Source organism: Ascaphus truei, unplaced genomic scaffold (genome assembly GCF_040206685.1).
Source record: "Ascaphus truei isolate aAscTru1 unplaced genomic scaffold, aAscTru1.hap1 HAP1_SCAFFOLD_1068, whole genome shotgun sequence".
In the NCBI taxonomy this organism is placed as follows: domain Eukaryota; kingdom Metazoa; phylum Chordata; class Amphibia; order Anura; family Ascaphidae; genus Ascaphus; species Ascaphus truei.
Window position 1 is genome coordinate 34,171 of NW_027453933.1, and position 22,678 is coordinate 56,848.

General features: G+C 44.1%; 1 long non-coding RNA gene across 1 annotated transcript; it reads right to left on the reverse strand.

Moving 5' to 3' along the window:
- Positions 1 to 735: 735 nt before the first annotated feature.
- LOC142475032 (uncharacterized) lies at positions 736 to 13,194 on the reverse strand. Its single transcript, XR_012790677.1, has 6 exons — positions 13,083 to 13,194; positions 9,340 to 9,457; positions 8,285 to 8,351; positions 6,608 to 6,718; positions 3,186 to 3,295; positions 736 to 1,814 (listed from the first exon to the last, which is right to left on the reverse strand). It is a non-coding gene; the product is annotated as an uncharacterized LOC142475032 (long non-coding RNA).
- Positions 13,195 to 22,678: the final 9,484 nt, after the last annotated feature.

The following is a 22,678-nucleotide window of genomic DNA, read 5'->3' on the forward strand; positions in this document are numbered from 1 at the left end:
CCTTTGTCTTCGTTTGCTGATATGGTTACCTGATATCACCTGAATGATTTCCTCACTGCTGAAAGAAATGCTACATCATACTTCTCATTCCCCAACCCTTAAGTAAGTGTACTTCTTGTTCGTTACTGTATTATCTGTTGTGTTCACCTATATTCTAAGGAATAAATACAATTTATTATATCTTAAGCCTCGTTCAGTTCAAACCCAATTATTTTTGTGTAATATTAATAAGCCTGTGGAAGCTATCGTCACAAGGAGGTATTATAGTGTGTATTGTGGGGAGAATTAGTGTGTGTGTTGTTTGGGAGTGATATTCGGGAGGATTGTGTGTGCAGAAGGAAGAATGAGTGAGGGGGGAGTAAGGGAGCAGGATTGAATGAGAGGGGGTCATTGAGTGATAGCGGGGAGGGGAGGGAAGAGTGAGGAGAGTGGGTGTAGGAGGGAGCAGTGCAAGAGACCGTCGGGGGCAGAATACATGGTGAGAAGGGAGGCTGCCTAGAAGCATAAAAATCTACTTCACCACTGTTCTGTACTCTCTTCAATACTCTGTGTTACAGATCTCTCTGGCAAGAAATGGGGTCCAATGGCAAAGACTGCTCTAAATAAGATAGTATAAATGAACACAGAGAGAAATTCCAAAGAGTAACCCAAGAAAATACAAGTGAAATCTAATCGTAAGGTAATTAGTCCCATTAAGTGAAATACATAAAGGAATAGTCCATAAAAAAGCACAAAGGAAAAAAATAGGAGTACTTTATTGTGATGTTACATTTCAGAGAATATAAAATTATAGGAAAACAATTCCACTTTATTCAGAAAACCAGAAAGTCTTGGTCCCAGGTGGACTGAATTTTTATTGCAAATAAGTTCCTTAATACACAAGTAAAGAATATAGTTACTTATTCTATTCTCTACTGTAAGACGTGCCACATTGCCCAATATTTGGGTACAGTGCCCAGATTGTGACCATGCACTACAGAGGTGAGATTCCCCCAACTCCAATTTGCTACACACTCCAAGAGAGATTATTGTGATCAGAGGTGGAATGAGAGGGGTGAGAAGGGTCGCTGCCCAGGGAGTAGCCTGACAGGGGGTACAGAAATCTCTTTTGGTGCATATATTGCGGAGCTGCATTGATTGACTTGTCAATCAGCTCTGCTGCCTATCCCATTGACATCATGATCCGGCACTGTGATCAGCTGCAGCGCTGACCCAGGTGTGTTAGTGCAGCACTTTACAGGGAGGGAACAGAGGTTGTGGATGACAGATGCTGGGGATAGGCCATGAGTACGGGCCAGAGTAAGGTGGAGACTTTCTGTACTCTGCATACAGGACACTGCATGCATGACAGTGTCTGTGTGTGTGTGTGTGTGTATTCCAAGTGTCAGTGTGCATAAGTAAGTGTGCTCTGTAAGTATGCCTGTGTGGCAGGTATAGGGGGGTGGTTCAGCTGGAGGAACTTATCCAGGCACAAAAGCACATAGATGCCCCAGATTATACCACCCCAAATGCTGATAATATCCTGCTGCACTTTACAGAAGATGATGCAGATGTCAGTGGGTGGTGGGTTCATTAAATCCATCCATCATATCATAGCCACACTGTGCATATGATGTACTGAATCAATCACAGGAAGACATCTCCATGGTAGGGGTAGAAGTTAACAGAATATGTCCAGCACTGTGGTGTGTAGCCCATAAATAATAATTGTGCACATTACAGAACATACTTGCAACTGCAAGATCATTTTGCTGCTTGTAGTGTTTGCTCTTGTCCTGTGCAGTGTTGTCGTAGATCCGTCTCTTCAGTGTTCACTGCAATAAAAGTAAGACATTGCATTAATATTACAGAAGTTTGGGAGCTGAAATCCCACTATGCTGCAGACATTTTCCCTTTGCATAAGATTCTTGTGATTATATCTCAATGATGATCAATAACAACTACATCATAACACAGCCGCTCAATACAAAATATGTATTTGCTATCAATGGTCATGGAGGCCAAACGTCACACAATGTACAGATATACTGCTGCGGCCGAGTTTATTCGAGCATTTGCCCGTTCTTGGCCGCAGCAGTAACCTGGCGCGCGCCGGAGGGTGCCGGGCGCACGCCGAAGCAGCGGAGGAGCGCCCTCCGATCGGGGCTTTCTCCCTTCCGCTGCCGGGTCCGTCGGGTCCCCCGGAACCCCCTGCCGCTGTCCCCCACATCGCGGGACACCAGTGCTCCCTCGGGGAGCCCTGGACGCGCGTGCAGGGGGCGCAGGCACCCGATGACGCGTGACCGTGCATCGGTGATGCGCGGCACGCTGAGGGAGTGCGGCTAGCACGCCGGGGCATCCCCCGGCTTGCGGTGCTAGCCGTGCTTCAATAAAACGTGTCGGTAGTGTAGCAAGGATTATTTCTTCCTCTGGTGCATTATGATGGGATGTGTTGTAAGATTCTGCATTATTAGCATCACTGAATCTTTTGGAAACTGAGTAATATTCTATGTTTTAATGCAATATTATGGATGATCAGCCGGTAAAATAAAGCTTACTGTATCTGTAGCCATGCTCTACCCATGATGTGCTGAATCAATGACTGCAGAGTGATTCAGAGTGGTAAACATGACTGGAACTCATCTCTGAATAGAGGACAGAACAGCAGTGCAGAGTAGGAGGTGAATGTATCTCAAATGGAAGACTTAGTAGCTGTGTGGGGAGTAGACAGTACAGACTGATCAAATAAATAGTTAAAGGAGTATCTTCAACATTACTTGGCTTTGTTATCAACATTGAAGTTTCTCTTGTTTTTTCTGTTCTTTAAATCACTACTACTGATGCCATGTGTAACCTGTACTGAGAGATATACTCTACTGGCCTAGATGAAACCATATGATGCAAACAGGATTCATCCCACTCCAGATTCATATGATTGCACCACTTCAACCTTTAATAAAACACATAGAACTACAGCAGTGCGCTACTGCACATGTTCTTGTTATGAATGGTAGTAGATGTGGTCCTTGGGTCAATACTTCATACAGCAGCCACACTCTACTCATGATGTATTGAATCAACAAAAACCTGCATGGTACAGATCACAGGAAGGGTAGAGTAGAGGGGAATATGTCCAATGCGAAACCCTTAGCAGCTGGATTGTGTGGAGTCAACAAAACGACAAATACTAAATGAGAAATATACACATTGCTTATCTGTCTCTGTGTAGTCATTTTCCTCCTCTTCAACTGTCCTTCAAAATTTCTCTTCTGCCAGTAAAGAAACACATGGCTTCAATATTCACTGTTCTTCCCTCCTGAAATAAAAGTTAAGCATTGCATGGTTATGATCATACATACAATGAACCTTGCGCCAAACCATGTGATCCAAAGTAAATCCACCTCCCTCCCATAGCTGTGTTCCTTCTAGAGCTTCTACCACACAAGTCATTAATGTTCGTGACACTGTACTGCAGTCACAGTCTGCACACAAAGTACTGAATCAATTACATCACACTGAAAAGGCAGTCTACATGATGCAATAGTTATCCATAATAACTCTGTCATGCAAATGACAGGAAAACCTATATGTATATCATTAGGGGAGAGGGGAAAAATAAATAAAAAATAAGTGCGACAAATAAAAACAGATTATAGGAAAGTAAATCCTTGCCCTGGGAACTTTACAATCTAATAGAAATGTTAGAAGACTTAAAGAGAGGCAGCAGTTGGGGGAAGAAGTGCAGTAGATGACAATGCTTGTCCTTAATGGTGGGTACAATTAGTAGAAAGCACATCTTGGGAACAATAGTTGTTAGCAGTGACTGTGGGTGTGGGACAGTAGCCACGAGTCAAAGTTTTTGAAATGCTTGATTTAAGTCGTGAATTTTAAGATTGGTCTTACATGTGGGTGGAAGAGGTTATGTTGGCATATACTGAGTGTGAGGAAGTTTCACATGTACGGTGCAGTGATGGAAAATGGTTTCAGGCAAGTGAGAGAACAGTAGAGGTGAAAGAAGTTTACAGGAGACAGTTATAGTTATAGTGCAAGAGACAAGCAAGGGCATAACGAGAGATCAAAGATGATATGCAAGAAGGAGCAGATTAATGGAGAGCCTTAACAAAAAGGTAAGGAGGAGAACTTTGTAGGTGATACAAAAACTTGATGGGATGCCAGGACAGGGATTTAAGGAGATGAGCAGAGACTGTTGTGGGAGAAAGTGAGATAATTCAAGCAGCAGAGTTTTGCATAGGAGAAAGTTGTGAAGCATGGAGGCTTGTTAGTAGTATGTTAAAATAACCTATAGGATAACAGTATACATTGGAGTTTTAGCAGTAGGTTGAGAGGGGAAAGGGAAGATCTTGGCAATATTACAGAGAAAGAGGCAACACATTTTACCCATAGCCGTGCATGTGAATGGAGATGGAATTGAAGAGCCAAATGTTACTCCTATGCAACATGTTTGATGACAAGATAGATGGTAGTACTGTTTACTGTGATGGAGAAAGGGGATAATATGAGCCCAGTGTTAGACATTAAGTTTAAGGCAGTGGAGTGCCATCCATGAGCATATAGCCAGGAGACAACCCAAGAGTAGGGACTGGATTGCAGGAGTGAGAACAGGGGTGGATAGATTTGTGTGTGTATCATCCGCATAGAGATTATATCTAAGGCCAAAAGCATTGATGAAGTCACCAAATGATAGTATGTAGAGAGAAAGAGAGATCTCAGAACAGAGCCCTGATGTATACCCACAGACAGATCAATAGAAGACGAAGACATGTTAGCAACAGAGATGGAGAATGTGTGACAGGAAAGTTATGATGAAAACCAGGATAGAACTTTGTTACTGATACCAAGAGAGAGTTTAGAATATGAAGGAGGAGAGTGATTGAGAGCATCAAACGCAGCCGATAGATCAAGTAGGATTAGTAGGGAAAAACCTTGGGAATTAGCTTTAAGCACAGTCTGTAGAACGTGCTGTACGAAAGGCAGGTTGTAAAGGATCCAGGAGGGCATGTGATTTAAGAATGTTGACACTAGCAATTAGAAGGCAAACAGCATGAGGGATACAGAGCGGTAGTTAGTAAGGCACATAGGGTGTAGTTTGTTTCTGACAAAAGGGTGACCGCTACAGGCTTAAAGTAAGAGGGCAAAAATCCAGAGAATAGGGAGAAATTGAAGATGTGGGTGAGAGTGGGGACTAAGAGATGCAGTAAGGTGTGAGGGGATACGATCTAGAGGGCATGTGGTAGAGGGAGAATAGAAGATGATTAGCTTCCAGCTCTGTAAGAGAAGAAAAGGAGTCAAGTGCAGAAGGAGATTTGGGTAGAAGGAGAGAAGGGGGAAGGGACAGAAGGAATCTCCTTTTGGGTGGCATCCACCTTGCCTCTGAAGTAGTCAAATGCTTGAGGAGAAGTGAAGGAAGGATGGCAAGTGGGAGGAGAAGGTCAGTGGAGGGAGTCAAATACAGAGAAAAAAAACAGCGTAAATTAAATTTGAGTGTTGATGAGTGTGGAAAAAAGTAGTGTATTTAGCCCTAGAGAGCAGCTTTATACAGGACAGGAGACATTTTTACTGTAGAAAAATCAAACAAAGTGTGAGATTTCCTCCGTAGGTATTAAGAACAGCGAGTGGAAGTGTGATGAGTGTGTTTGGGAATTTAGCCAAAGGTGTGGGTTAGAGGGATGAGTGTGTCAGAGCCTATAGGGGGCATATAGATAGGAGGATAGCATTGTAAGAGTTAATAAGATTGTTAGTTTAAGCAGAAAGAGAGAGAGAGAAGAGAGAAGAGAGGTTAGAGTAGATGTCAGAGGAGAGTTTAATTAAGCAGAGGCAAATCAGTGGGACAGGTAAGATGCGGTGAGGGGAATGACTGATTGTGACTGATGAGAGCAGAAGAGGTTATGTACAACTAGAGCCTTGTTAGTAAGAGTGGACATTCCAGAGGGCACAGGAGAAGGGAAGAGAAAAGTAAGGAAAGGAATGTGGATTACATTAGATAGGTTAACACTCTTAGTAGGGAGGCCTGATGTGTATATGAGCCGGTCCAAGATTATAAGAGATATCCCCCAACATCAGCGAGCATAGAAGGAGACACAGAGATAGGTGTAGAGAGAGACAGAGATAGGGATATGTAGAGAGAGAAGGGCGTCAAGAGAATGAGACAGATAGGCGTAGAGAGAGGAGACATAGAGAGAGGGGGCTTTGAGAGGGGGGCGTAGAGAATGAGGGAAGGTGGAAGAGAATAGGATGTGCAGGAGAGCATTTCATTGAGCAGTGCAGAAATAGCTGCAATAGAGGTCTGTACAAATGGTGCTTTGTGTAGACACATGCAAAGGTAGGGGAAGGAAAGTGTATAGAACATGTGGATAAAAGCAGGAGTGTGGAAGTTAGAGAAATTAGAAAAGTTTTACAGAGCAGTGAGGAAACAGTAAACAGAAAGAACAAGAGAGAGGTTACATTGGGATGACGTGCTGTGGTAGAGAGAAATGCTAGGAGAGAGCCTCCAGATATTAGAGGACATGAATTGAGAGAGCAAATGTATAAATCAAAACCGGAGGGGGAGGTATAGCACGAAAGCTTGCACAGCAGTTGATGAAGATTATAGTCTTAAAGTTGCGTGTACCTGTCAGGGCACTCAAGAAGGTCAATGCTCACAAGTGCAGAGTTCATGAAGAAATGCTGAATCCAGTTCCCCTCCAATTTAATTTTAATATAACTTTTTCATTCTTCATTACTGCAAAAAGCAAACAAAACAAAACCACATTGCATTACTATTTTCAAAATGGATTGAATGACATATTCAACAGTAACTGTGTGATGCCAATATTGCCTTCTCACTCGTAGGCCAGTACGGTCAGGTACCCAGTACTGATAAAACAATAAGTGCCCGTACTAAGTACCAATATGAATTATAAGGAAATGTAAAATCTCCAGGTCTCTCTCCATCTCTGCAACAGATATATGGATAAGCCCATATTAAGGCATCACGTGACCGGAGCCGTCACTGACTGGGTATACGCAAAGATGCAGGGAGATGCAAAGAAAGGGAGGGAGAGAGACAGGGAGAAGATGGGAAACGGAGGGAGGCACGGATGGCAGGCCTCTCTCTTTCACTGGTGCATGCAAGGAGCTGGTCCCAACATCCACAAAGTGTGTGTGTATTATTGGTTGTGTTTTATGGCGGTAGGAGGATAGTGTGTATATTGTGTGTGTGTGGGAGTATTATATTGTGTGTAGGGTATTATAGTGTGTATATTATGTTGAGGTGCAGAGGAGAGTGTTAGATTGGGTATCTTGTGTTAGGGGGTATTGTGTATATTGTGTTTAAGACTATAATATTATTGGGGAGATTATTATTGAGGAGGTATTAAAGTGTGTATTGTGGGGAGTATTAGTGTATGTATTATTTGTGGGTGACAGATGCTGTGGGTAGGCCAAGAGTACGGGCCAGACTAAGGTGGAGACTTTCTGTACTCTGCATACAGGACTCTACATGCACTGCAGAGGTGAAATTCCCCCAACTCCAATTTGCTACACTCTCCAAGAGAGAATATTGTGATCAGAGGTGGAAGATGAGCAGGGTCACTGCCCAGGGAGTAGCCTGTCAGGGGGCATGGAAATCTCTTTTGGTGCGTATGTTGCCACGTGGCATTGATTGACCGGTCAATTAGCACTGCTTCCTATCACAGTGACATGATCCGGTGCTGTGATCGGTTGCAGCGCTGACCAAGGTGTGTTAGTGCAGCAATTTACAGGGAGGGAACAGAGGTTGTGGGTGACAGATGCTGGGGGTAGGCCAAGAGTACGGGCCAGAGCAAGGTGGAGATATTCTGTACTCTGCATGCCCATCCTGCATGCCCAGGACTCTGCATGCATGCCAGTGGCTGTGGGGTGTGTGTGTGTAGGTATGCCAAGTGTCAGTGTGCATAAGTAAGTGTGCTGTGTGTGTAAGTAAGTTTGCCTGTGTGGCAGGAGGTGTAGGGGGGTGGGGGGCGGGGGGCGGTTCAGCTGGAGGACTTTACCCAGCACAAAAGCACATAGATGCCTCTGATTATATCACCCCAAATGCTGATAATATCCTGCTGTAGATGCACTTTACAGAAGATGATACAGATGTCATCAGTGTTTGGTGGGTTCATTAAATCAATCCATCATATAATAGCCACACTGTGCATATGATGTACTGAATCAGTAACACCAATCACAGGAAGACATCTCCATGGTAGGGGTAGTGTTGAAGTTAACAAAATATGTCCAGCACTGTGGTGTGGAGCCCATACATAATCATTGTGCACATTACCAGAACAACATATTGTCAACGGCATGATCATTTTGCTGTTGTAGTAGATCCGTCTCTTCGGTGTTCACTGCAATAAAAGTAAGACATTGCATTAATATTACAGAAGTTTGGGGGCTGAAATCCCACTATGCTAATGACAGTTTCCCTTTGCATAAGATTCTTGTGATTATATCTCAATGATGATCAATAACAACTACATCATAACACAGCTGCTCTATACAGAATATGTATTTGCCATCAATGGTCATGGAGGCAATATGTCACACAATGTACATATATAGCAAGGATTATTTCTTCCTCTGGTGTATTATGATGGGAGGGTGAGATTCTGCATTATCAGCATCAGTAAATCTGTAGGAAACTGAGTGATATTCTATTTTTTGATGCAATATTAGGGTAAAATAAAGCTTGCTGTATCTATAGCCATGCTCTACCCATGATGTGCTGAATCAATGACTGCAGAGCGATTTAGAGTGGTAAACATGACTTGAACTCATCTCTGAATAGAGGGTAGCACAGTAGTGCAGAGTAGAAGGTGAATGTATCTCAAATGGAAACCCTTAGCAGCTGTGTGGGGAGTAGACAGTACAGACTGACCAAGTAAATAGTAAAAAGTAGTAACTTCAACATTACTTGGTTTTGTTCTCCACTCCTGTTTTTCTGTTCTTTAAATCACTAATACTGATGCCATATGTAACCTGTACTGAGAGTTATATACTCTACTGGCCTAGATCAAATTAAATGATGCAAACAGGATCCCTCCCACTCAAGATTCATATGATTGCACCACCTCAACCTTTCATAGCAATAACATAGAACTGCAGCAGTGCGCTACTGCACATGTTCTTGTTATGAATGGTAGTAGATGTGGTCCTTGGGTCAGTACTTCATACTGTAGCCACACTCTATTCATGATGTATTGAATCAACAAAAATCTGCATGGTACAGATCACAGGAAGGGGTGGAGTAGAGGTGAATATGTCCAATGCGAAACCCTTAGCAGCCGGATTTTTTGGAGTCAATAAAACGACAAATACTAAATGAGAAATATACACATTGCTTATCTGTCTCTGTGTAGTCATTTTCCTCCTCTTCAACTGTCCTTCAATTTTCTATTTTGCAAGAAAATGAACACATGGCTTCAATATTCACTTCTGTTCTGCAGTCTTTCCTCTTGAAATAAAAAAGTTAAGCATTGCATTATTATTATTATAATTATTATTATTGACGATACATACAATGAACCTTGCTCCAAACCATGTGATACAAAGCAAATCCACCTCCCTCCCACAGCTGTGCTCCTTCTAGAGCTTCTACCACACAAGTTATTCATGTCAGTGAAACTGTACTGCAGTCCCGGTCTGCACACAATCTACTGAATCAATGACATCACACTGTGTCACACAATGTCATGCTAACGACAGGAAACAATCTTTGTATATATCTTTGTATATATAATAATAATAATAATAATAATAATAAAAAAAATAAGACAGGACAGACACTCCTACATTGCAATCAATAGAAAATAACTGGGACAGGCACTTCAAGGATGCATACGGTCCCGGATAAACTGTAGCTACCTATACACGTGTGCCTTGTCTCTAGACTCTGCATATATCTCTATTTATATACCACCCATTGTGTACTCAGCGCTTTACAAGAGAGACCAAAAAGTACAGGAAATTATTATACAATAAGTTCAACAAACAAAAACAGACAATAGGAAAGTAAATCCCTGTCCTGGGTAGTTTACAATCTAAGAGAAATGTAAGGAGACTTACAGAGAGACAACAGGTGGGGGAACAAGTGCAGTAGATGACAATGCTTGTCCTTAATGGTGGGTACTGTAGTATAAAGCACTTCTTGGGAACAATAGTTAGTGACTGAATGAGTGACAGTAGCAACGAGTAAAAGCTATTGAAATGCTTCATTTAAGTTGTGAATTTTAAGGTTGATCTTAAATGTGGGTGGAAGAGGGTATGTTGGCATATACTGAGTGTGTGTGAGTTTCACAGGTAAATTGATGGGAAAGGGTTTCAGGCAAGAGAGCGAGTGCGCAGTAGAGGTGTAAGAAGTATAATGGAGACAGTTATTAGTAGAGCTTAGGAGACGAGGAAGGGCATAACGAGACCAAAGATGATATGTAGGAAGGAGCAGATGAATAGAGAATAGTGTTGGACTGGGTCCTCAACTATAAAAAAATGGGTAACGGGTACCCGGCCAAAATGAAAGGTTCTACCCGGTCGGGTACACGGTTGGCACTTACCTTCCGGGTGGCGGTGACATCTAGGATCAGCAGCAGTCCTGTGACGGTGGCAGCATCTGTGGTGTCTTCAGCCGGCGGGGGAGCTGCAGGCTCACAGACACAGCTTACCTGCTTCGGTGCTGTGGAAGTGATTCCTGCAGCTCCCCCCGCCAGGTGAAGACACCTCTGATGCTGCCAACATCAGAGGACTGCTGCTGCTGATCCTAGATGTCTTAGGAAAGGTAAGTATAAAAGATTATTTCCAGCTGCCCTGACATTACCCGACGCCGGGTATTACCCGGCCAAGTCCACTTCTCAGTGGCCGGTTTCGAGTAATGTCCGGGTAGCTGGAAATGTGTCGGGTAACGCCGGGTACTCGGTACACCACTAATAGAGAACCTTAACAAAAAGGTAAGGAGGAGAACTTTGTAGGTGATCTGAAACTTGATGGGAAGCAAGGAGAGGGATTTAAGGAGGAGGAGATGAGCAGATACTGTTGTGGGAGAAAGGGAAATTATTCAAGCAGCAGAGTTTTGGATAGATTGCAAATGAGAAAGTTGTGAAGCAGGGAGCCCTGTTAGCAGTATGTTAACCCATACGATAAGGGAATGCATTGGCGTTTTAGCAGTAGATTGACAGAGAAAAGGGCAAATCTTGGAAATATTACAGAGAAAGAATCAACAAACTTTAGCCAGTGTCGTGAATGAAGATGGAAAGGGAAGAGTCAAATGTTACTCCTAGGCAATGTGCTTTCATGACAGGATGATGGTAGTACTGTTTACTGCGATGGAGAAAGGTGATATTAGGCCAGATTTAGGGGGAAATATGAGGAGCTCAGTTTTAGACATTAGGTTTAAGGCAGAAGAGTGTCATCCATGGAGGATATAGCCAGGAGGCCACCCGAAACTAGGAACTAAATTGCAGGAGTGACGGTAGGGTGGATAGGGTGTGTGTATCATCTGCATAGAGATGATATCAAGGGCCAAAATAGTTGATAAGGTCAACTAGTGATAGTATGGAGTGAGAGAGGTCCCAGAACAGAGTCCTGAGGTATACCAACAGACAAAACAACAGGAGACAAAGACACGTTAGCAACAGAGATGGAGAATGTGTGATGGAGAAGTATGATGAAAACCAGGATATAAGTTTGCTGCGGATACGAAGAAAGAGTTTAGAATATGAATGAGAAGAGTGATTGACAGTATCAAAAGCAGAAGAGAGATCAAGCAGGATTAGTAAGTAAAATGGACCTTGGGAATTTTCTTTATGTACATAATTGGTTACATTGGGAAAGGCAGATTGTGAAGGGCCCAGAGGAGCATGTGATTTAAGAATGTTGATCAAACGGGAGATCACAAGACGTTCTAGCAATTAGGAGGCAAATGGTAGGACGGATACAGGGCGATAGTTAGAAATTCACACAAGGTCAAGGTTATTTTTGAGAATAGGGGTGACCACTGCATGCTTAAAAGGAAGAGTTGAAAGAGCCAAAGGATATGGAGGAATTGAAGATGTGGGTGAGAGTGAGAATATAGGATTGAGAGGGCATGTGGTAGAGGGAGAAGAGAAGATCAGGTTCCAGCTTTGTGACAGGAGAAAAGGAGTCAAGAGTGCAATGAGATCTAGATAGAAAAAGAGAGAGGGGGAAGGGAGAGAACGAATCTACTTGTGGATGGCATCCACCTTGCCTCAAGTGAGCAAAGGCTTGAGGAGAAATAAAGGATGGATGTTAAGTGGGAGGAGAAAGTCAGTGGTGGGACTCAAATACATAGAAGACAGTGTGAATGAAATTGGAGTGTTGATGAGTGAGGAAAAAGTAGTGTTTGACCTTAAAAAAAGGAGCAGAGTTTTACAGAACAGGACAAAGGTTTAGTGTAGAAAATCAGACTGTGAGATTTCCTCCATAGGTGTTAAGAGCAGCAGTGTGATGTGATGAAGTGTGATGAGAGCGTGCTTGTGAATTTAACCAATGCATGGGTTAGGCTGCGTCTATAGTAAGCACGCAACAGAAGGCAAAGTTAGCGCATGCCTGTCGCTCCAGCAATCCCTGCACTGAGGTCCGAGGCGACGGGGAGGCCCTGCATCGCTCGCACGCACTGTGGACGACCAAGCGTGTGCCCATGATAATCACGGCCTTAGAGGGATGAGTGTGTCAGAGCCTAGAAGGGGCATATAGATGATGGAGGAGGAGGGAGGAGGAGATGATAGCATTGTAAGAGTTAACAAGATAGTTAGTTTAAGCAGAAAGTGAGGAGAGGTTAGAGATAAGGGTAGATGTCAGAGGAGAGAGTTCAATTAAGCTGAGGTATCGAGTAGGACAGGGGTGAGGGGAATGAGAAGTGGTGGATGATGAGAGCAGAAGAGGTCATGTACAAATAGACCATGTTAGTCGTAGAGCAGACATTCCAGAGGGCACGTGAGAAGGGAAGAGTAAAGTGAGACAAGGAATGTGGATTACATTAGATGGGTTAATACGCTTAGCAGGGAGGTGGAGAGAGAGGCAAGAGGCAGAGGGTGGTGTAGGGGTAGAGGAAGAGATGTTGCATGTACCTTGTCAGAACATTAAAGAACGTCAATTCACACTGGTGCAGAGTTGAGGATGAAATGCTGAATCCAGTTCACGTCCAATTCAATTTTAACAGAACTTTTTCATTCTTCATTACTGCAAAAAAAAAAGTAAAAAACAATGCATTACTATTTTCAAAATGGATTGAATTCCCCCACCAATGACTATGTGTTACCAATATATCCCTCTCAGTCCCACTGCAGCACATACTGTACCAGTGTGAAAGTAAGAAGGTACACAGTACCGGTAAAACAATACGTGCCGGTACTATGCACCATATGAATTATAAGGGGATGTAAATCTCCCAGTCTCTCTCCATATCCGCAACAGAGTGGGCTCCGGTCAGTGGCATGGATGCCCATATATGGATATGCTCATATTTGGGCATCCCATGTCACTGACCGGAGCCGGCTCTGAGTATAGGGATATATGCGGAGACGCAGAGGTGCAAGGAAATGGGAGGAGGCACGGTGAGAAACAGGGAGAGACCACAGGAAGATAGAGGGCAACTACTTCCACAAGGTACTTGTATGGGTATAATTGTTTGTATTTTGTGCAGAGGGGGTAATTTCAGATAAAATACAATTCTCCACCCTCTACGAAACAATTCCACTTTGTTCAGTAAGCCAGAAAGTCTTGGTCCCATGTGGACTGAATTTAATGCAAATAAGGTCCTTAATACACAAGTAAAGAATAAAGTTACTTATTCTCTACTGTAAGAAGTGCCACATTGCCCACTATTTGGGTCCTGTGCCCAGATTGTGACCATGCATGGCAGAGGTGAGATTCCCCCAACTCCAATTTGCTACACTCTCCAAGAGAGATAATTGTGATCAGAGGTGGAACTAGGGGAGGGGGTGAGCAGGGTCACTGCCCAGGGAGTAACCTGACTGGGGGCACGGAAATCTCATTTAGTGCATATGTTGCGGCACTGCATTGATTGACCGGTCAATCTGCACTGCTGCCTGTCACAGTGACATCCTGATCGGGTACTGTGATCAGCTATAGCACTGACCCAGGTGAGATAGTTCAGCACTTTACAAGGAGGGAACAGATGTTGTGGGTGACAGATGCTGGGGGTAGGCCAAGACTGTTGGCCAGAGTAACGTGGAGACTTACTGCACTCTGCATGCCCATCCTCTCCCTGACATCAGGGGAAGGAAGTGGCCCTGGGGTGTGTGTAGGTATGCCAGATGTCAGTGTATGCATATGTAAGTATGCCTGTGTAGTGGGAGGTGTAGGGGCGTTAAGCTGGAGGACTTAAAACAGGCACACAAGCACATAGATACCTCTGATTATACCGCACCAAATGCTGATAATATCATGCTGTAGCTGCACTTTACAGAAGATGATGCAGATGTCATCATTGGTTGGTGGGTTCATTAAATCAATCCATCATATCATAACCACACTGTGCATATGATGTACTGAATCAGTAACACCAGGAAGACATCTCCATGTTAGGAGTAGAGTTGAAGTTAACAGAATATGTCCAGCACTGTGGTGTGTAGCCCATAAATAATAATTGTGCACATTACCAGAACAACATACTGTCAACTGCAAGATCATTTTGCTGCTTGTAGTGTATGCTCATCCTGTACAGTGTTGTAGTAGATCCGTCTCTTCAGTGTTCACTGCAACAAAAGTAAGACATTGCATTAATATTACAGACGTTTGGGGGCTGAAATCTCACTTCGCTGCGGACAATTTCCCTTTGCATAAGATTCTTGTGATTATGTCAATGATGATCAATAACTGCATCATAACACAGCCGCTCTATACAGAAGATGTACTTGCTCTCAATGGTCATGGAGGTAATACGTCACACAATGTACAGATATAGCAAGGATTATTTCTCCCACTGGTGCATTATGGCATTATGATGGGAAATGTTGTGAGATTCTGCATTATCAGCATCACTGAATCTTTTGGAAATTAAGTGATATTCTATGTTTTAATGCAATATTATGGATGATCAGCCGGTAAAATAATAATAGCTTGCTGTATCTGTAGCCATGCTCTACCCATGATGTGCTGAACCAATGACTGCAGAGAGATTCAGAGTGGTAAACATGACTGGAACGCATCTCTGAATAATGGGCAGCAAAGCAGTGCAGAATAGGAGGTGAAAGTATTTAAAATGGAAGATCCTTAGCAGCTGTGTGGGGAGTAGACAGTACAGACTGACCAAGTAAATGGTAAAAGGAGTAACTTCAACATTACTTGGCTTTGTTCTCCACATTGAAGCTTTCCTCCTCTTTAAATCACTAATACTGATGCCATGTGTAACCTGTACTGAGAGTTATATAATCTACTGGCCTAGATGAAACCATATGATGCAAACAGGATCCATCCCACTCCAGATTCATAGAATTGAACCACCTCAACCTTTCATAACAATCACATAGAACTGCAGCTGTGCGCTACTGCACATGTTCTTGTTATGAATGGTAGTAGATGTGGTCCTTGGGTCTTTACTTCATACTGTAGCCACCCTCTACTCATGATGTATTGAATCAACGAAAACTTGCATGGTTCAGATCACAGGAAGGGGTAGAGTAGAGATGAAAATATTCAATGTGAAACCCGTAGCAGCCGGATTGTGTGGAGTCAATAAAACGACAAATACTAAATGGTAAATGAGAAATATACACATTGCTTATCTGTCTCTGTGTAGTAATTTTCCTTCTCTTCAACTGTCCTTCAAATTTTCTCTTTTGCAAGAAAAGGAACACATGGCTTCAATATTCACTTCTGTTCTGCAGTCATCCCTCCTGAAATAAAAGTTAAGCATTGCATTGTTATTATGATAATACATACAATAAACCTTGCTCCAAACCATTTGATGCAAAGCAAATCCACCTCCCACCCACAGCTGTGCTCCTTCTAGAGCATGCATGTCAAACTCCAGTCCTCGAGGGTCCCAAACAGGCCAGGTTTTCAGTAGGGATATCCTGAAAACCTGGCCTGTTTGCTGCCCTCGAGGACTGGAGTTTGACATCCTTGTTCTTGAGCTTCTACCACGCAAGTCATCCATGTGAGTGACACTGTACTGCAGTCCTGGTCTGCACACAATCTACTGAATCAATGACATCACACTGTAAAGGCAATCTACAAGATGTATTAGTTGTCCACACTTCCGAAATGTTACTTTTATGTCCAAATCACTTATTCCCATGACCTGATATTTGTATTTGTTATTTATAGGATTGTCACAAAGAGTTGATGAGGTCACCAAATGATAGTATGTAGAGAGAAAGAGAGATCTCAGAACAGAGCCCTGATGTATACCCACAGACAGATCAATAGAAGACGAAGACATGTTAGCAACAGAGATGGAGAATGTGTGACAGGAAAGTTATGATGAAAACCAGGATAGAACTGTGTTACGGATACCAAGAGAGAGTTTAGAATATGAAGGAGGAGAGTGATTGAGAGCATCAAACGCAGCAGATAGATCAAGTAGGATTAGTAGGGAAAAGTGACCTTGGGAATTTGCTTTAAGCACAGTCTGTAGAACGAGCTGTACGAAAGGCAGGTTGTAAAGGATCCAGGAGGGAATGTGATTTAAGAATGTTGACATTCTAGCAATTAGGAGACAAACAGCAGGAGGGATACAGGGCGGTAGTTAGTAAGGCACATAGGGTGTAGGTTGTTTCTGAGAAAAGGGTGACCACTACAGGCTTAAAGTAAGAGGGTAAAGAGCCAGAGAATAGGGAGGAATTGAAGATGTGGGTGAGAGTGGGGACTAAGAGATGCAGTAAGGTGTGAGGGGATACGATCTAGAGGGCATGTGGTAGAGGGAGAAGAGAAGATGATTAGCTTCCAGCTCTGTAAGAGAAGAAAAGGAGTCAAATGCAGAAGGAGAATTAGGTAGAAGGAGAGAAGGGGGAAGGGACAGAAGGAATCTCCTTGTGGGTGGCATCCACCTTGCCTCTGAAGTAGTCAAATGCTTGAGGAGAAGTGAAGGAAGGATGGCAAGTGTGAGGAGAAGGTTAGTGGAGGGAGTCAAATACAGGGAAAAAAAGACAGCGTAAATTAAATTTGAGTGTTGATGAATGTGAAAAAAAAGTAGTGTGGTTTGGCCCCAGAGAGCAGCTTTATACAGGACTGGAGACATTTTTACTGTAGAAAAATCAAATATCAATTGTGTGATTTCCTTCATAGGCATTAAGAACAGCGAGTGGAAGTGTGATGAACATGTTTGGGAATTTAGCCAAGGGTGTGGGCTAGAGGGACAAGTGTGTCAGAGCCTAGAGGGGGCATATAGATAGGAGGATAGCATTGTAAGAGTTAATAAGATTGTTAGTTTAAGCGGAAAGAGAGAGAGAGGTTAGAGTAGATGTCAGAGGAGAGTTTAATTAAGCAGAGGAAAATCAGTGGGACAGGTAAGATGGGGTGAGGGGAATGACTGATTGTGAATGATGAGAGCAGAAGAGGTCATGTACAACTAGAGCCTTGTTAGTCAGAGAACGGACATTCCAGATGGCATAGGAGAAGGGAAGAGAAAAGTAAGGAAAGGAATGTGGATTACATTAGATAGGTTAACACTCTTAGCAGGGAGGCAGAGGCAGGGAGGCCCGATGTGTATATGAGCAGGTTCAAGATTATAAGAGATATCCCACACATCAGCAAACATAGAAGGAGACACAGAGATAGGTGTAGAGAGAGACAGAGATAGCTCTATGTAGAGAGAGAGAGGGACGTAGAGAGAATGAGACAGATAGGCGCAGAGAGAGGGGGCGCAGAGAGAGGAGGCGCCAAAAGAGGGGGCGCAGAGAGAGGGGGCACAGAGAATAGGATATTAAAGAGTGCTTTTCATTGAGCAGTGCAGAAATAGCTGCAATAGAGGTCTGTACAAATGGTGCAGTGTGTAGACACATGCAAAGGTAGGGGAAGGAAAGAGGAGAACATGTGGATAAAAGCAGGAGTGTGGAAGTTAGAGAAATTAGAAAAGTTTAACAGAGGAGTGAGGAAACAGCCAGCAGAAAGAACAAGAGAGAGGTTACATTGGGATGACGTTCTGTGGTAAAGAGAAAATGCTAGGAGAGAGCTTTCAAATATTAGAGGACATGAATTGAGGGAGCAAATGTATAAATCAAAACCTGAGGGGGAGGTATAGCACGAAAGCTTGCACAGCAGATTATAGTCTTAATGTTGCGTGTACCTGTCAGGGTATTCAAGAAGTTAAATTCTCACAAGTGCAGAGTTCATGATGAAATGCTGAATCTAGTCCCCCTCCAATTTAATTTTAATATAACTTTTCCATTCTTCATTACTGCAAAAAGCAAACAAAACAAAACCACATTGCATTACTATTTTCAAAATGGATTGAATGGCATATTCAACAGTGACTGTGTGATGCCAATATTCCCCACTCACTCGTAGTGAAGCACATATTGTACTAGTGTTGAAAGTAGGCCGGTAGAGTCAGGTACGCAGTACTGATAAAACAATAAGTGCCCGTCGTAAGTACCAGCTCCGCAACAGTGCGGGCATCACATTAGTGACGTGGATGAACATATATGGATAAGCCCATATTAAGGCATCACGTGACCAGAGCCGTCACTGACTGGGTATACGTAAAGACGCAGGGAGATGCAAGGAAAGGGAGGGAGAGAGACAGGGAGAAGATGTGAAACGGAGGAAGGCACGGATGGAGGGAGTTCTTCCGAGCTTCTGCGGGCCTCTCTCTTTCACTGGTGCATGCCGGGAGCTGGTCCCAACATCCACAAAGTGTGTGTGTATTATTGGTTGTATTTTATGGGGGTAGGAGGGTAGTGTGTATATTGTGTGTGTGGGAGTATTATATTGTGTGTAGAGGTGCAGAGGAGAGTACTAGATTGTGTATCTTGTGTAAGGGTGTTGTGTATATTGTGTTTGGAGCTATAATATTATTGGGGAGATTAGTATTGAGGAGGTATTATAGTGTGTATTGTGGGGAGTATTAGTGTGTGTATTGTTTGTGGGTGACAGATGCTGGGGGTATGCAGCAATCCCTGCACTGAGGTCCGAGGCGGCTCTGCATCGCTCGCACGCACTGTGGATGACCAAGCATGTGCCCATGATAATCATGGCCTTACAGGGATGAGTGTGTCAGAGCCTAGAAGGGGCATATATATGATGGAGGAGGGAGGAGGAGGAGGGAGGAGGAGGAGATGATAGCATTGTAAAAGTTAACAAGATAGTTAGTTTAAGCAGAAAGTGAGGAGAGGTTAGAGATAAGGGTAGATGTCAGAGGAGAGAGTTCAATTAAGCTGAGGTATCGAGTAGGACAGGGGTGAGGGGAATGAGAGGTGGTGGATGAGGAGAGCAGAAGAGGTCATGTACAAATAGACCTTGTTAGTCAGAGAGCAGTCATTCCAGAGGGCACGTGAGAAGTGAAGAGTAAAGTGAGACATGGAATGTGGATTACATTAGATGGGTTAATACGCTTAGCAGGGAGGTGGAGAGAGAGAGGCAAGAGGCAGAGAGTGGTGCAGGGGTTGAGGAAGAGATGTTGCATGTACCTTATCAGAACATTAAAGAACATCAATTCACACTGGTGCAGAGTTGATGATGAATCCAGTTCACCTCCAATTCAATTTTAACAGAAATGTTTCATTCTTCATTACTGAAAAAAAAGAAAAGTAAAAAACATTTCATTACTATTTTCAAAATGGATTGAATTCCCCCAACAATGACTATGTGTTACCAATATATCCCTCTCAGTCCCACTGCAGCATATACTGTACCAGTGTGAAAGTAGGAAGGTACACAGTACCGGTAAAACAATACGTGCCGGTACTATGCACCATATGAATTATAAGGGGACTAGCTGAGAGCCCCGGCGTTGCCCGGGATGTTTGTGGTGTGGGTGTGGCATTTGGGTGAGGAGTGGTCAACGCGGCCCATGTGCGGTGGTAGTGCTGCTGTGGCTGTACTGATGGTGATTGTATCGGTGTGCTGATTTTGGAGGGTTTGGTGCTGATGTGGGGGTGCGGATGTGGGGGTGCGGATGTGGGTGTGCCGATGGGGGAGGTGCAAAGGTGCCGATGTGTGGGTGCTGATGGTGTTGATGGGGGCTGGGAATGGCGGGGAGCCGAGAATGCCAGTGTGCTGGGGGGGGCATGGGATAGCGGTGTGCTGATGTGGTTTTGCTGGGGATAGTGTGTGTGTGTATACGTGTGTGTGTATACACGTGTGTGTGTATACACGTGTGTGTGTATACATGTTTGTGTGTGTGTATACATGTTTGTGTGTATACATTGTATGTGTGTGTGTGTGTGTATACATGTGTACGTGTGTGTGTGTGTGTACGTGTGTGTATACACATGTGTGTGTATACACATGTGTGTATAGACGTGTATACACATGTGTGTGTAGACATTGTGTGTATGTATATATTGTGTGTGTGTGTGTATACATGTGTACGTGTGTGTATACACATGTGTATACACATGTGTGTATACATAGTATGTGTGTGTGTGTGTGTACATGTGTGTGTGTGTACATTTGTGTGTGTATACATGTTTGTGTGTGTGTATACATGTTTGTGTGTGTGTGTACATTTGTGTGTGTATACATGTTTGTGTGTGTGTATACATGTTTGTGTGTGTGTGTACATTTGTGTGTGTATACATGTTTGTGTGTGTGTATACACGTGTGTGTGTGTGTGTGTGTGTATACATGTGTGTGTGTATACATTATGTGTATGTATACATGTGTGTGTATGTGTACATGTGCGTGTGTGTATGTCTCCATGTGTGTGTATACACATGTGTATATACACATGTGTATACACGTGTGTATACACGTGTGTATACACGTGTGTATACATGTTTGTGTGTATACATAGTATGTGTGTGTGTGTGTGTATACATGTGTGTGTGTACATTTGTGTGTATACATGTTTGTGTGTGTATACACGTGTGTATGTGTGTGTGTGTGTGTATACATGTGTGTGTGTATACATGTGTGTGTGTATACATGTGTGTGTGTATACATTATGTGTATATATACATGTGTGTGTGTGTACGTGTGTGTATGTGTACATGTGCGTGTGTGTATGTCTCCATGTGTGTGTGTATGTCTCCATGTGTGTGTGTACGTGTACATGTGTGTGAGTATACGTGTACATGTGTGTGTGTGTACGTGTCTACGTGTACATGTGTGTGTGTGTCTACGTGTACATGTGTGTGTGTCTACGTGCGTGTGTATACGTGTGTGTGTGTCTACGTGTGTGTGTGTATACGTGTGTGTGCGTATACGTGTGTGTGTGTGTCTACGTGTGTGTGTGTCTACGTGTGTGTGTGTGTCTACGTGTGTGTGTGTGTCTACGTGTGTGTGTCTACGTGTGTGTGCGTGTGTCTACGTCTGTGTGTGTGTCTACGTGTGTGTGTGTACACGTGTGTCTACGTGTGTGTTTGTACGTGTGTGTGTTTGTACGTGTGTGTGTGTGTGTGTATACGTGTGTGTACGTGTGTGTGTGTGTAAACGTGTGTCTGTGTGTATACGTGTGTGTCTGTGTGTATACGTGTGTGTCTGTGTGTATACGTGTGTGTCTGTGTGTATAGGTGTGTGTGTGTGTGTATAGGTGTGTGTGTGTGTATAGGTGTGTGTCTGTGTGTATAGGTGTGTCTGTGTGTCTACGTGTGTCTACGTGTTTGTTTGTGTCTACGTGTGTCTACGTGTGTCTGTGTGTCTACGTGTGCCTGTGTGTATACGTGTGTGTGTGTATACGTGTGTCTGTATAGGTGTGTGTGTGTGTGTGTGTGCGTGTGTGTCTGTCTACATGTGTGTGTGTGTCTACATGTGTGTGTGTGTCTACATGTGTGTGTCTGTGGACGTGTGTGTGTGCCTACATGTGTGTGTGTGCGTGTGTGTGTGTGTGTGCCTACATGTGTGTGTGTGCGCCTACATGTGTGTGTGCGCCTACATGTGTGTGTGTGTGTGGTCTCTGTGTGTGTGTGTGTCTCTGTGTATGTGTATGTATATATATATATATATATATATATATATATATATATATATATATATAGTGTGTGTGTGTGTATGTATGGAGGGTTGAGGCTGGCAATGAAGGAATGGGGGGGTGTGGGGGGAGAGCTGCTTACCTTGCAGTCGGCAGCATGTTCCTCGAGGTGAGGCCTCCTGCAGGGCGGGAGCCCCCCCGCTGCCTCCGGCTCGAGGTGAGGCCTCCTGCAGGGCGGGAGCCCCCCCGCTGCCTCCGGCTCGAGGTGAGGCCTCCTGCAGGGCGGGAGCCCCCCCGGCTCGAGGTGAGGCCTCCTGCAGGGCGGGAGCCCCCCCGCTGCCTCCGGCTCGAGGTGAGGCCTCCTGCAGGGCGGGAGCCCCCCCGGCTCGAGGTGAGGCCTCCTGCAGGGCGGGAGCCCCCCCGCTGCCCTCCGGCTCGAGGTGAGGCCTCCTGCAGGGCGGGAGCCCCCCCGCTGCCCTCCGGCTCGAGGTGAAGCCTCCTGCAGGGCGGGAGCCCCCCCGCTGCCCTCCGGCTCGAGGTGAGGCCTCCTGCAGGGCGGGAGCCCCCCCGCTGCCCTCCGGCTCGAGGTGAGGCCTCCTGCAGGGCGGGAGCCCCCCCGCTGCCCTC